Source organism: Carassius auratus, unplaced genomic scaffold (genome assembly GCF_003368295.1).
Source record: "Carassius auratus strain Wakin unplaced genomic scaffold, ASM336829v1 scaf_tig00214205, whole genome shotgun sequence".
NCBI classification, from domain to species: Eukaryota; Metazoa; Chordata; class Actinopteri; order Cypriniformes; family Cyprinidae; genus Carassius; species Carassius auratus.
The window spans coordinates 852,906-864,564 of record NW_020527558.1 but is presented as its reverse complement, the minus strand read 5'-3'; the positions used below and the strand labels follow the sequence as shown (position 1 = coordinate 864,564).

The 11,659-nt window shown below is 36.9% G+C and overlaps 1 long non-coding RNA gene across 1 annotated transcript; it reads left to right on the top strand.

Annotated features, from left to right (window-relative positions):
- The first annotated feature begins 6,759 nt into the window (after positions 1-6,759).
- On the top strand, positions 6,760-8,765 carry LOC113091532 (uncharacterized). The gene is made up of 3 exons (XR_003287381.1): positions 6,760-6,952; positions 8,150-8,277; positions 8,693-8,765. It is a non-coding gene; the product is annotated as an uncharacterized LOC113091532 (long non-coding RNA).
- The last annotated feature ends 2,894 nt before the right edge of the window (positions 8,766-11,659 follow it).

Here is an 11,659-nt window from a genome sequence, read left to right as displayed (position 1 = left end):
GAACGGAACCTTGTCTTCATCATTCCAAAAGCACGCTCTATAATGGAGGGTGCCATGGAATGATGGCTGTTAAAGCGCTGGGCTCCCACACCTTGCCTTCTTCAAGAGGAATATGACCTTGTGGCGAATGGCCACCACCTCCTCAGTCACTCAGTGGACAATGTAGGGGACGGTGGACCGGGGCATCCCAAACATTCTTGAGACCACCCTGTAGGATGCTCCACAGGCCAACCAGAAGAGAAAAACCAGGGTCTCTAATGTAACACCCCACCCACGTTTTCTCTCCTGGTTCAGGAGGTATTGCAACACTGCCAGAGAATCTTCCTGGCTGAAGAAACGGTCCAAAACTGGGACACCCAGGTTAATGCTGCAGTAACGGAGTCTGGTCTGGTAAAGGAAAAGTAGAGAACAAATACATAATATAATTAGTACATTAGAATAAGTGTTTAACAGATAAAAGCATTATTCTACCTTAAGACAAATTTAAATATCAAAACCAGACATGGGGGCTTGTGACTTGGTGACTTGGACTCGAGTCGACTCGAGTCGCTATTTTTAGGACTTGAGACTTGACTCGGACTTGGAAGTTAAAGACTCGGGACTTGACTTGACTTGAGACACGATGACTTGAATGACTTGAGTGTTAATCACATCATGTTTTCATTTTGAATATAAAATATATAAATTATTTTTTAAAATAAAGTTAATTACTCAGCTGGAGCGCAGGCTGAGAATAGCGTCGTGACTGGATCAGGACACTATCATCAGTCATGCCCTCTCTACCTTACACACACCACGCCCACTTAAATCAGATATCACATCACATCAACATGTCAGCCTGAGAGGTACCGAGGGTCATCGCTTTTGTCTTCAATAGTTCGCGCCTAAAAACGCGTGGAAAACGCTAGTCGCGCCGCTTTCTACTTCTTTCCAAAGCGCTCGGGCAGAAGTGCTCCTGGGGCGTCTGTCGTTGCTAAGCATCCATGACACACTCTCTCTCAATGAAAACGCGGAAATTTCAGCAAAGGATAAATGGATTTGCAGCACTAAAAATCGCTCGCAGTAGCTCTGCTACTAAATTCATTTCAAAATGGCAATCCATATAAAGCTATGAACAGCTGTTCCTTCATCTTAGCTGAGCTTTCAACGTTGATACGGGAAAGGATGAAGCTGATTGGTTAGTTATTGTCACATGACCTGCGGTGCGCTTGCGGCATTCTGAAAAGTTTAGATGTTGAGCGCGTTGCTTCCATTATGAGCGCGCATACCGCGCGCCTACATTGGAAATAACGAACTTGCGCGCACAGAAGACGTGATGTGAACGGCCCCTAATGATCCGCTAGCAGGCCGTCAAAAAAACGCATTCCAGGGGCGGCGCTAGGGTTGGGCTAAGGGGGCATAAGCCCCGAATATTTTGTTACCTTGTCTTTCTCATAGAGCAAAACAATTAATCAGAAAAACAAATGTAGCTGCCGCGATTACCCAATCATGACAAGTGCATATTACATACACATATATATATATATATATATATATATATATATATATATATATATATATATATATATATATACACAGTACAGAATATAAATATGACGTATTTTCAGTTGTTTCATACTTTTTTGTTATGTACAGTACAGACCAAAAGTTTGGACACACCTTCTCATTCAAAGAGTTTTCTTTATTTTCATGACTATGAAAATTGTAGAGTCACACTGAATGCATCAAGGGCTATTTGACCAAGAAGGAGAGTGATGGGGTGCTGCGCCAGATGACCTGGCCTCCACAGTCACCAGACCTGAACCCAATCCAGATGGTTTAGGGGTGAGCTGGACCACAGACAGAAGGCAAAAGGGCCAACAAGTGCTAAGCATCTCTCAGGGAACTCCTTCAAGACTGTTGGAAGACCATTTCAGGTGACTACCTCTTGAAACTCATCAAGAGAAGGCCAAGAGTGTGCAAAGCAGTAATCAAAGCAAAAGGTGGCTACTTTGAAGAGCCAAGAATATTACATATTTTCGGTTGTTTCACACTTTGTTATGTATATAATTCCACATGTGTTAATTCATAGTTTTGATGCCTTCAGTGTGAATCTACAATTTTCATAGTCATGAAAATAAAGAAAACTCTTTGAATGAGAAGGTGTGTACAAACTTTTGGTCTGTACTGTACATAACAAAAAAGTATGAAACAACTGAAAATATGTCATATTTATATTCTATACTCTGAGAGAGAGTGTGTGAGAGAGAGAGAGAGAGAGAGAGAGAGAGAGAGAGGAGAAATGTAACAGTTTAATGTTGTATGTAAACTGTGTTTGAGAGAGAGAGAGAGAGAGAGAGAGAGGGGTGTTCAGAGAGGAGTCTGTTGGATGTTTAGCTGTTATTTGTTTTATGGACTCAATGTTGAAAATGTAAAACATTTCAAACACTGTTGGCAGAAGTGAAAAATAAATAATTTTAGGAAGTTACAATTTTGTTTGATTCCATGATGTATTTTACTGAACATGAGTATTTACAATGCAAATCCAAATTATTTTAATTTACTGACAGTTACTTATATCTTATTTTTTAACTTTATTAAGATCAGATTCTGCAGGTAAAATAACAATATTAAGGTGACTTGACTTGGACTTGACTTGACATAGCTTGTGACTTGACTTGACTTGACTTGCCCAAGAAAAAAATACTTGGGACTTACTTGAGACTTGAAGGTTAAGACTTGAGACTTACTTGAGACTTGCACATGTGTGACTTGGTCCCATCTCTGATCAAAACTCCAATTATTTTTTAATACAATGCACATTATACATATTACAGGAATCATTATATACATATTATATATATATATATATATATATATATATATATATATATATATATATATATTAGTGCTGTCAATCGATTAAAAAAAATTAACTAATTAATCGCACAATTTTTTAAAATTAATCGCGATTAATCGCGATTAATCGCAATTAAAAGACTGAAACTTTTTGCATATGTAAATGTAAAATGTAAATAATTAATGTAAACTCAAGACAAAGAAACTATTTAAATTCAAAATATGATTGTTTATTGGAATTTTTGTTTAACTTGTAACACAGATTTTCTCATGTAAACAACATACCTGCAATAAACCATCAATATCCTCCAAATTAACTGTTGGCTTGAAAGCCATATTTATTACAGAAATAAAAACACAGGCATGTAAGTACCATTTGAATTTCAAAACAATCAATGTCAATAAAAAACAAAAATGATTTCCATGTTGAATTCTAAGTGGACTGCAAAAAAAATCCAAAGTATAGTCATTGCCAGTGCTTTAAGTGGGCCGGTACGCACCGGTACTCAGTACCGCCACTTCCAAATATAGCTCTTGAGCGTACCGCCACCTCTCCGTGCGCCCAGAACGTGCTTGTAGCGTACCGGTACGCTCATTTGGACATCTGTTTTAATAGAGGTTTTAATCTTTTACCTGCACTGCCGATATTCAGAGCGCCCTTCACAATGCAAGCTTCCTAATTCATCCCACCCAGAGCAGAAACTACATTACCCATTCACCCTTAAGTTATACAAGTGAATAGCGCATGTGTCGCTTTTCCCACTGTTAAGTGTCAACAACTCAACGTGGCCGGAGAAGGTGTGTGAAACTCGTTATGAGTGTACACAATGCTCGGTTCGGTTAAATATCAAATACAGTTAACAACAACACTTAATATGTTTTCTTGGCTTCAGACTCTGAATACTGCAAGAACAAGACCAGAATCTGATGATTCGCTGACTGACACCTCTCCAAATTCGAAGCCTATCACTGCAGGTCAGACTCAAGCTAATTAAGTAATGCAGCTCTTTCATGAAGGGTGATCAGACGTCCCGAAAAATTCGGGACAGTCCCGAAATCTAAACTGTTGTCCCGACTCCCGAATCTGGCCCTAATTGGCCCGGAACTTATACTAAAGCAAAATCTTGAGTATTTATTGTCTGATAAACATTAAAAAATGTCTGCGGAGGTTGAGTCGTCCTGCAGCCCCCGCTGGCTGTTCATTGGCTGCAGCATCTTTTTTCTAAGTTCTAAAAAATACCGTAGACGGCAAGGCACAAATTTAGATATTCATTTATCTAATTAATCTATAGCCTATGCACAAAGACAATATGATCTCTTTGTCCCCTTTTTGTTTTAAAGCTTGATGAAGAGAGAGAGAGCGCAAGTTGCAGCAGCTGCTAGGAGGACAGTGATGCACGAGGAGTGATTGACAGTTCGCGGCACTGTGTACAAAAAATACTCCGCTACACAATTATTTCGTTTTTTTGGTTTAAGCTTATTAACGTTAGCGTTACAGAAAGGTCTGATTTACGCACTGTTACAACAGTCATTGTTTTTTTTTTTTTTAAACAATGACATTTGAGTTCATGATTTTAATGTTGCTGTTTCTTGTGGCAGACTGAATGAAGAGTAATGTTTCTTGTGGCAGACTGAAGAGTAATCCGGCAGAGTTTTATACTGAAACTTTCCGTCTAAAAGTCCTTCCTTGGTCTTATCCATATTTCTTTGCACGTTGAACACACATAGGCCACGACCAGAAATAAAAAAACTGCAACCGCGTTAATTGCGTTATTTTTTTTTAACGCGTTAAATATTTCAAATTAATCGAATGCGTTAACGCGCTAATTTTGACAGCACTAATATATATATAATTTAGATTAGTGAGATTTATCTGCACAGCACCTACCATTTGGCCTCCATTAAATAAGCATCTGTACTTCTCCAAAATAGATTTACATAAACATTACATATACATCTTAAAATATAAACAGAAGCGATAATCAATTCCTGCTACACATGTCCAAACCTTGAGAATTAGTACACCACCAAGGCATACTCTTTTATTAATGCCGAGGATTCTGACATGAAATTGGTTTGCATACTGTTTTGTGCATACTATATCATAGGGAAGCATGTGGTTTTGGACGTACCCTCTGTGTGTGTGTGTTTGTATAGAATAAAATTTGCATATGAAGATGCATTTCCAAAGCTATTAAAATTTTTAATCTAGAAAAGAGACTTTTTTTTAATTAACATACATTTTTTACAAGTTTTCTTAACTTACCATTACATTACAACTAGTTTAGCTGCTGCATGTAATACAAAGGCTGAGGGAGTAACAGTAAATTTGACATTTTTCACTCTTTTAAATATCGTATAATATTAGATAATCTCTTGTTATAAATCATTTTTTTTCTTTTTTTGGAAAGTCATTAAAAACTACCACTATAATATTATTTTCTTTTGCTGCTGGGGCAAATGAGAACACAAAAAATATATTTGTTGCAGTTTCCATTCACCACTATATAATTTCACCCAACAATAACGGCTTCTACTTCTGAGAACGCTGGGAATGTGAAAAGGATCTACACACAAACAAGAAAACAATCATGTCTCTGGGTTATTCAGTGACTAAATTTGTAGATTATATTGATTGATTAAAGCCTCTCCTTTTCAGTTTCTTTAATTGGCAAAAAAATATAACTTCCAAAACCATCAACCACAAACTGAACTGCTGACTGGACTCTTGATGAAACAGTAACAACCTAAACATTTCCAGAAAGTCTCCAACCTGTTCAAATGAATGTGTGCATTTAAACCTAATTTAAATAAACACAATACACATTGCAGCAAGTTGAAGTTCCTTTTTAGATAAATACCTGAAGTATTTCCACAAAAACAGTTCTTCTCTGCATATATACCAGCCACATAAACACAGATGCGGAACACAACACAGTCCACTACAGAGAGAAACCAGGGTAAGAGGTAAAGTCCGAAAAAGAGATCAGATTCAAAGCATCTGAATTTTCAGGTAACAGAGATTAATCATGAATATATTTCATTATATATCAATATTTTTTTTTTTTTACCACATTAAAATTGTGTTTCATAGGGAAATGAGTGTAACCATTTCAACTGCACCATAAATGTCTGGAATTGTGAATGATAGCATGGATAAAGGTTCAATAATGGACACTATCTACGTCAGTGCAGAGGCTGTAAGAGACATGAAACATAAGAAAGAGACAGAAGACTTCAACACAGAAGAACCCCGAACACCTCAACACAAAGGTAACTGAGATTAGAGGAACAGTTCAGCCAAAAAATTACTTTTTCTGATTATTTACTAAATTTTAGGTCATCCAGTATGATGTAGTCTGCGCATGTTCCACTTGTAAATATAATGAAAATGACTTTTTCTCCAGAGAAGACCATTATGTGAGTATTGTCATGTGGATTAATGTAAAGCTGCCTAAATATGTTTTTTTTTGACCATTCGAAATTATCTGTATTGAACCCCGTTCACTTGCATTAGATGGAGAAAAATCCTGGAATGTTTTCCTCCCGAAGTTTAATTTCTCTTCGGCTGAAGAAAATCATAAACTGTGAATCTCGGATGAGTAAATAATCAGGAAACCATTTTTGAGTGAACTGTTCCTCTGCATTTACTCACAAAACACAAGAACAAAAACTACACTAATAAACATGAAAAGGTTTAAAGTCAGTCCACTGTTGGCAGGTTTTCAGAAGATGTGAGTCGTATGATATGAGGAAGTGAAGAGACTAACATCATATCTATCCTCTTCAGGAAGTGATGGTGTGACGATCTCCAGAGCAGCTGGTGTGTGTTTGGGACTGATGTGTGTTCTTCTGATGACTGCAGTCATAGTGTTGTGTGTCATCTTCACTCAAGAGAGACAACAACTACTAACCAACAATATGAACCTCACTCAAGAGAGACAAAAGCTGCAGACTAAGATCACCAACCTCACTCAAGAGAGACAACAGCTACTAACCAACAATATGAACCTCACTCAAGAGAGACAACAGCTGAATACTAAGATCATCAACCTCACAGAAGAGAGAGACCAGTTGAAATCAGAAAAAAATGAACTTCGGAAGAATTTTGCGGGTTAGTTTCTTCATTCTGACTGGTAACTTGATCTAAAGCAGTAGCTAATGCTTGTAATTGACCTTTGTTTAGCTCTTTATGTTTATAATGATTAATGATAATTTAGGGATGTCAGCTGAGTATAAATAATCATTTAAGACATATCAATGTAGCAGATGAGTAATTATAAAGGAAAAAGTGGCTTTATAAGTCAGAATTAATTTAATTGAGCATAAGCATTTCATTACAGTTTTTCTTGATTGCTAACACAATTCATAAAACAAAATTCACCATTTTCTCACAACTATAAACACAATCTCAAAACTACACACCAACTTGTACAAACTTCCAAGTTAAAATCAAATATTTAAGTCAAAAACATTCTTAGCTGTTTATGTTTATAATGATTAATGATAATTTAGGGATGCTTCAGTGTCTAGAGAACACTAATGAGATCAGTTTAAAACACTGTTACAGAAACCTTCATTTGAGAAACAGGTTTCCTTCTGAAAGTCATTGTCTGTTACAATATACAACATAAACAGAGTGAACAGATACAGTGAAATTAAGAGATAAACTGTAAAACGCTCTTGCAGTAGATTAAAAGCACACAAAAAGAAAATACCTGAGAATTTAAATGAACACACAATACAGTATACTGTCAGTTATTGTACAGTAACTCATAAATAATACTATGAACAACTATAAAAAAAATACAATACTAGTACAACTAATATAAATGACTTTTTAATTTGTTTTATATTAATATTGTTTAAGCCCTAGTAAAAAAAAAAAAAGAATTTATTAAAAGTATATTTATTTATTTCATATTAAGAATAGTTAATTTGTTAATAGTTAATAAACAACTTTATTTGTAGTGCTACTTGTGCACATTGCACATCTCTCAATATTAATCATAAAGTGTGTTTAAATGTCACTGTTGAAGATTGTATGAAGATTGTATGATCTTTGAATAATATCAGTTTTTGAATGCAAGATATTTCAAGTGTACCTGAAGTATAATTGCTATAGTCCCACTTTAACACAATCAAATAAACTTCAGTGTATCTTTAGTTAGACTTCAGCACTAAAAGTACAAATGCAGTGTATTTGTATTTAGTACATAAATATGTAAATGTATTTGTAGTATACTTAACATCTAATAATGCATTTTAGTGTATTTATATTTCACTAGGGATGGTTTATCTGTGTTTATAGATGGATGGAAGTGTCATCAATCCAGTTTTTATTTCTTTTCCTCTGAGATGAAGAACTGGAATGAGAGCAGAAGATACTGTAGAGAGAGAGGAGCAGATCTGATCATCATCAACAACAGAGAGGAACAAGTGAGTCTGTGTGTGTGTGTGAGAGAGAGGGAGTGTGTGTGTGTGTGTGTGTTAGAGAGTGTGTGTGTGTGTGTGTGTGAGAGAGAGAGAGAGAGAGAGAGAGAGAGAGAGAGAGAGTGTGTGTGTGTGAAAGAGAGAGAGAGAGAGAGAGAGAGAGTGTGTGTGTGTGTGTGTGTGTGCGAGAAAGAGAGAGTGTGTGTGTGTGAGAGAGAGAAAGAGAGAGAGAGAGAGAGAGAGTGTGTGTGTGTGTGTGTGATAGAGAGAGAGTGTGTGAAAGAGTGAGAGAGAGTGTGTGTGTGTGTGTGTGTGTGTGTGTGTGTGTGTGAGATCGCAGTGTTTCGTTTTTAAATGAAAGAGAATGTGCTGAAATCAGTCTGTGCTCATGTTATAATCATGTTATTGTTTGACTTCTCAGGATTTTGTGAAGAATATTTCTGTTGGTTCTGAATATTTCTGGATTGGTTTGACTGATATTGAAGAGGAGGACAGATGGAAATGGGTTGATGGCAGCAACATCACCTCTGGGTGAGAAATCACTGAACTGAACAGATTATTATCTAATAAATGATTGTCTCAGTGAGTATCATATCACACAGAAAGCAGCTCTGATCTAACTCTGATCTGTTGATGCAGGTTCTGGGCGTCCACAGAGCCAAATGGCAAAGAAAAAGATAAAGATGAAGACTGTGCTCTGAATTATTCACGAGGATGGGCTGATTTTCCATGTGATTATATGTCTAAATGGATCTGTGAGAATAATATTTTTAAATGACTCATTATAATAAAAATGTATGTATGTGCATTATAAACTGAATATGTCTGTTAAACATCTTGTGTTCAGTAATTTTACCAGTTTTTATTTGAATGGCACTTTAATTAGGTTATTCTGAAAATAAATTAAAATTAAAATAAAAAACAATTGTAATATTACAATTTTCATATGAAACTTTAAATCACTTTGTTTTGAATCCTAAGATAAGAACTAAAATTTGAATGTGAAAAACAAAAGCAATGTTTCTAAAGGTCTCTTCTTTTTTAGTAATAACAGTATGACAGTAAACCTACTTGACGATGATTTACTTTTTTTTTTTTAACTGGTATATTTCCTGAACCACCTGAAGATGAATATAAATGGAAAGTTGCACCAACAGCTTGTGGTGGAAAAATTCATTTAACATTACTTCTGTATGTCTATATATGCATGTGTTTTCTTAGAATTGCTGTGTGGGTTCAGAGGGACGACACCTGGGGGGGAAACAGATGTCTGAGAATGACCTGAGAGGGTCATGGGGCCATATAGTGGGGGAACAATGCCTGAGGATGACCTGAAGGGGTCACCTAAGTCCTAAATGTGTGAGAAACCGCCCATAGAGAGTGTTCCTTGTTATGTGTGGAAAGTTACAGCTGCTAAGACTCTGTAACCTTGAAGCAGAAAAGGGATATAAGGTGGAGGACTGCCCTCTTCCTGGGTCGGTTTCACTCTGCAGGAACTCAGTGTTGCTGTATGACTGTCTGACCTTCTTTGCAAAGAATAAAAGCTTTCTTTTTAATTATACCTGAGAATGAGTCTGTCTCTTATGCTGATGAGAGTTGATTAAAATTTTGCCACGACAAGCTTCTAATGTTTGACTGAGAATATGAACAATAGTCTGACTGTAGAATTTAGGATATGGTCTAAAAAATATTCTTCTTTATAAACACATGCTGCTCAAGCACTTTCTAGCATCAGTATGATCGGTGCATCACCAAATATAAGTAGTCATTCGTTATCACTATATGAAACTATTACATGTTATTTATGTGGTGATGCGCTCCATGATGATAATTAGGGGCGGACCGGGTATGCGTGGCAGATATAAAAAGGGGACGGGAATGACACTGAAGCGAGCGTGTCATTCTCGTTCTGGAAGTGACGTCATCCTGGCACGCAGTGTTTACATTCGGGAGTGCTACTGAGGGCTATAAACTCATTGATAACGCGTGATGGCAAACCCGTGATTCGCACCCTATTGAGTACATTGAGCGGTGTGATTCACTATTTACTGTAATACAAGGGTGGTGTTACAGCAGGCTTGGTGCGAGTAGCTGGGCTTAGTGACGACCGATTGGATTGTTTCCCCTTGCCAGAAACTCCTCGACCATTTCTCAGTGACTATTACCGGAACAGCGCATTTGTTGTGATCATCTGACTAACATGTTCTCTTATCTCACAATAGCACATCCCTTACGAAAATTAACCATGGTTTTACTAGAAATAAAACCAAAAAACCATGGTTACTGTAGTTAAACCATGGTAACCACAAATTAACCATGGTTTTGCTATATTAACCATAGTTTAACCATGGTATTTGTAGTAAATCTGTGGTTTTACAAATGGCAGTCAATACGCCAAAAAACCATGGGTTACTACGGTTTTACTATAATAAAACCATGGTTATTTTTCGTAAGGGATTTCGGCCGTAGTGACGTTTTTCTAAATCTAGTAAATTCAGTGCTGAACTTTGGGCTTGTGTACAGCCGCGAGTAACTGGGTTGTCATTTCTATTTTTGTTCTTTCAGTAGAAATATTGTCATTTTTAAACTATTTACGGTTCTAAAGTTATTGTTTGTGTCTGAATGTCTTATATGTATTTCTAAATCTGACCTGATAAGCGTGTAATTTTAAAATACTGTAATCACCTGGCGACGCCATGTTGGAAAGCTATTAACGAGCGTTTGCTGGTGAGTGGTTGTTTTTTTATTGTTATTGTGTAAACAACTGATTCCATCTGTCCATATGTGAGAAGGTTCAACCAAGGAACTATTGTGTGTGTGTGTGTGTGTGTGTGTGTGCATGGTTTCTTGTGTCTCAAGTTGTCCTCTCTTCTCTTATTCAGAGTGGGGGTGCCAGTTCAACGCCTACGTCCTCTGGTGTGGTGGTGGTGTGCTTCTCGCTTGCTGTGTTCACAGAGGGTGATTAGGTGCTGTGTGGTGAGGACAGTAGTTGCAGTGTTTACTGGGCGGGTGAACTGAATCCCCAATTCTGAAATAGATAAGTGTTCTGGTTGACATATTTATTCTAATGTGTGTTTATATTGTACCTTTTGGTATTTTTTTGATGTGTACTTAATAAACGAGTTGAAACGTCTCCTTGTTGCCTGTTATCTGACCCAGTCACTGCGTATCTGTGTGCTTTGCACCTGATGTACAAACTGGTCCCCGGACCATTTTTCCGGGGTGGCGTAGTCTATTTTGTGCCATAATTGGTATTGTATTGCGCTCCAGAGAGCGAACTGCCACAGTTATTTAAAAATTGTTTATGACGGTTTGTTTTATGCTAGTGAAAGCAAAAATTGCTTACACAACAAGCCCAGATTTTACCCCCAAATGCCTGACAGTTCCT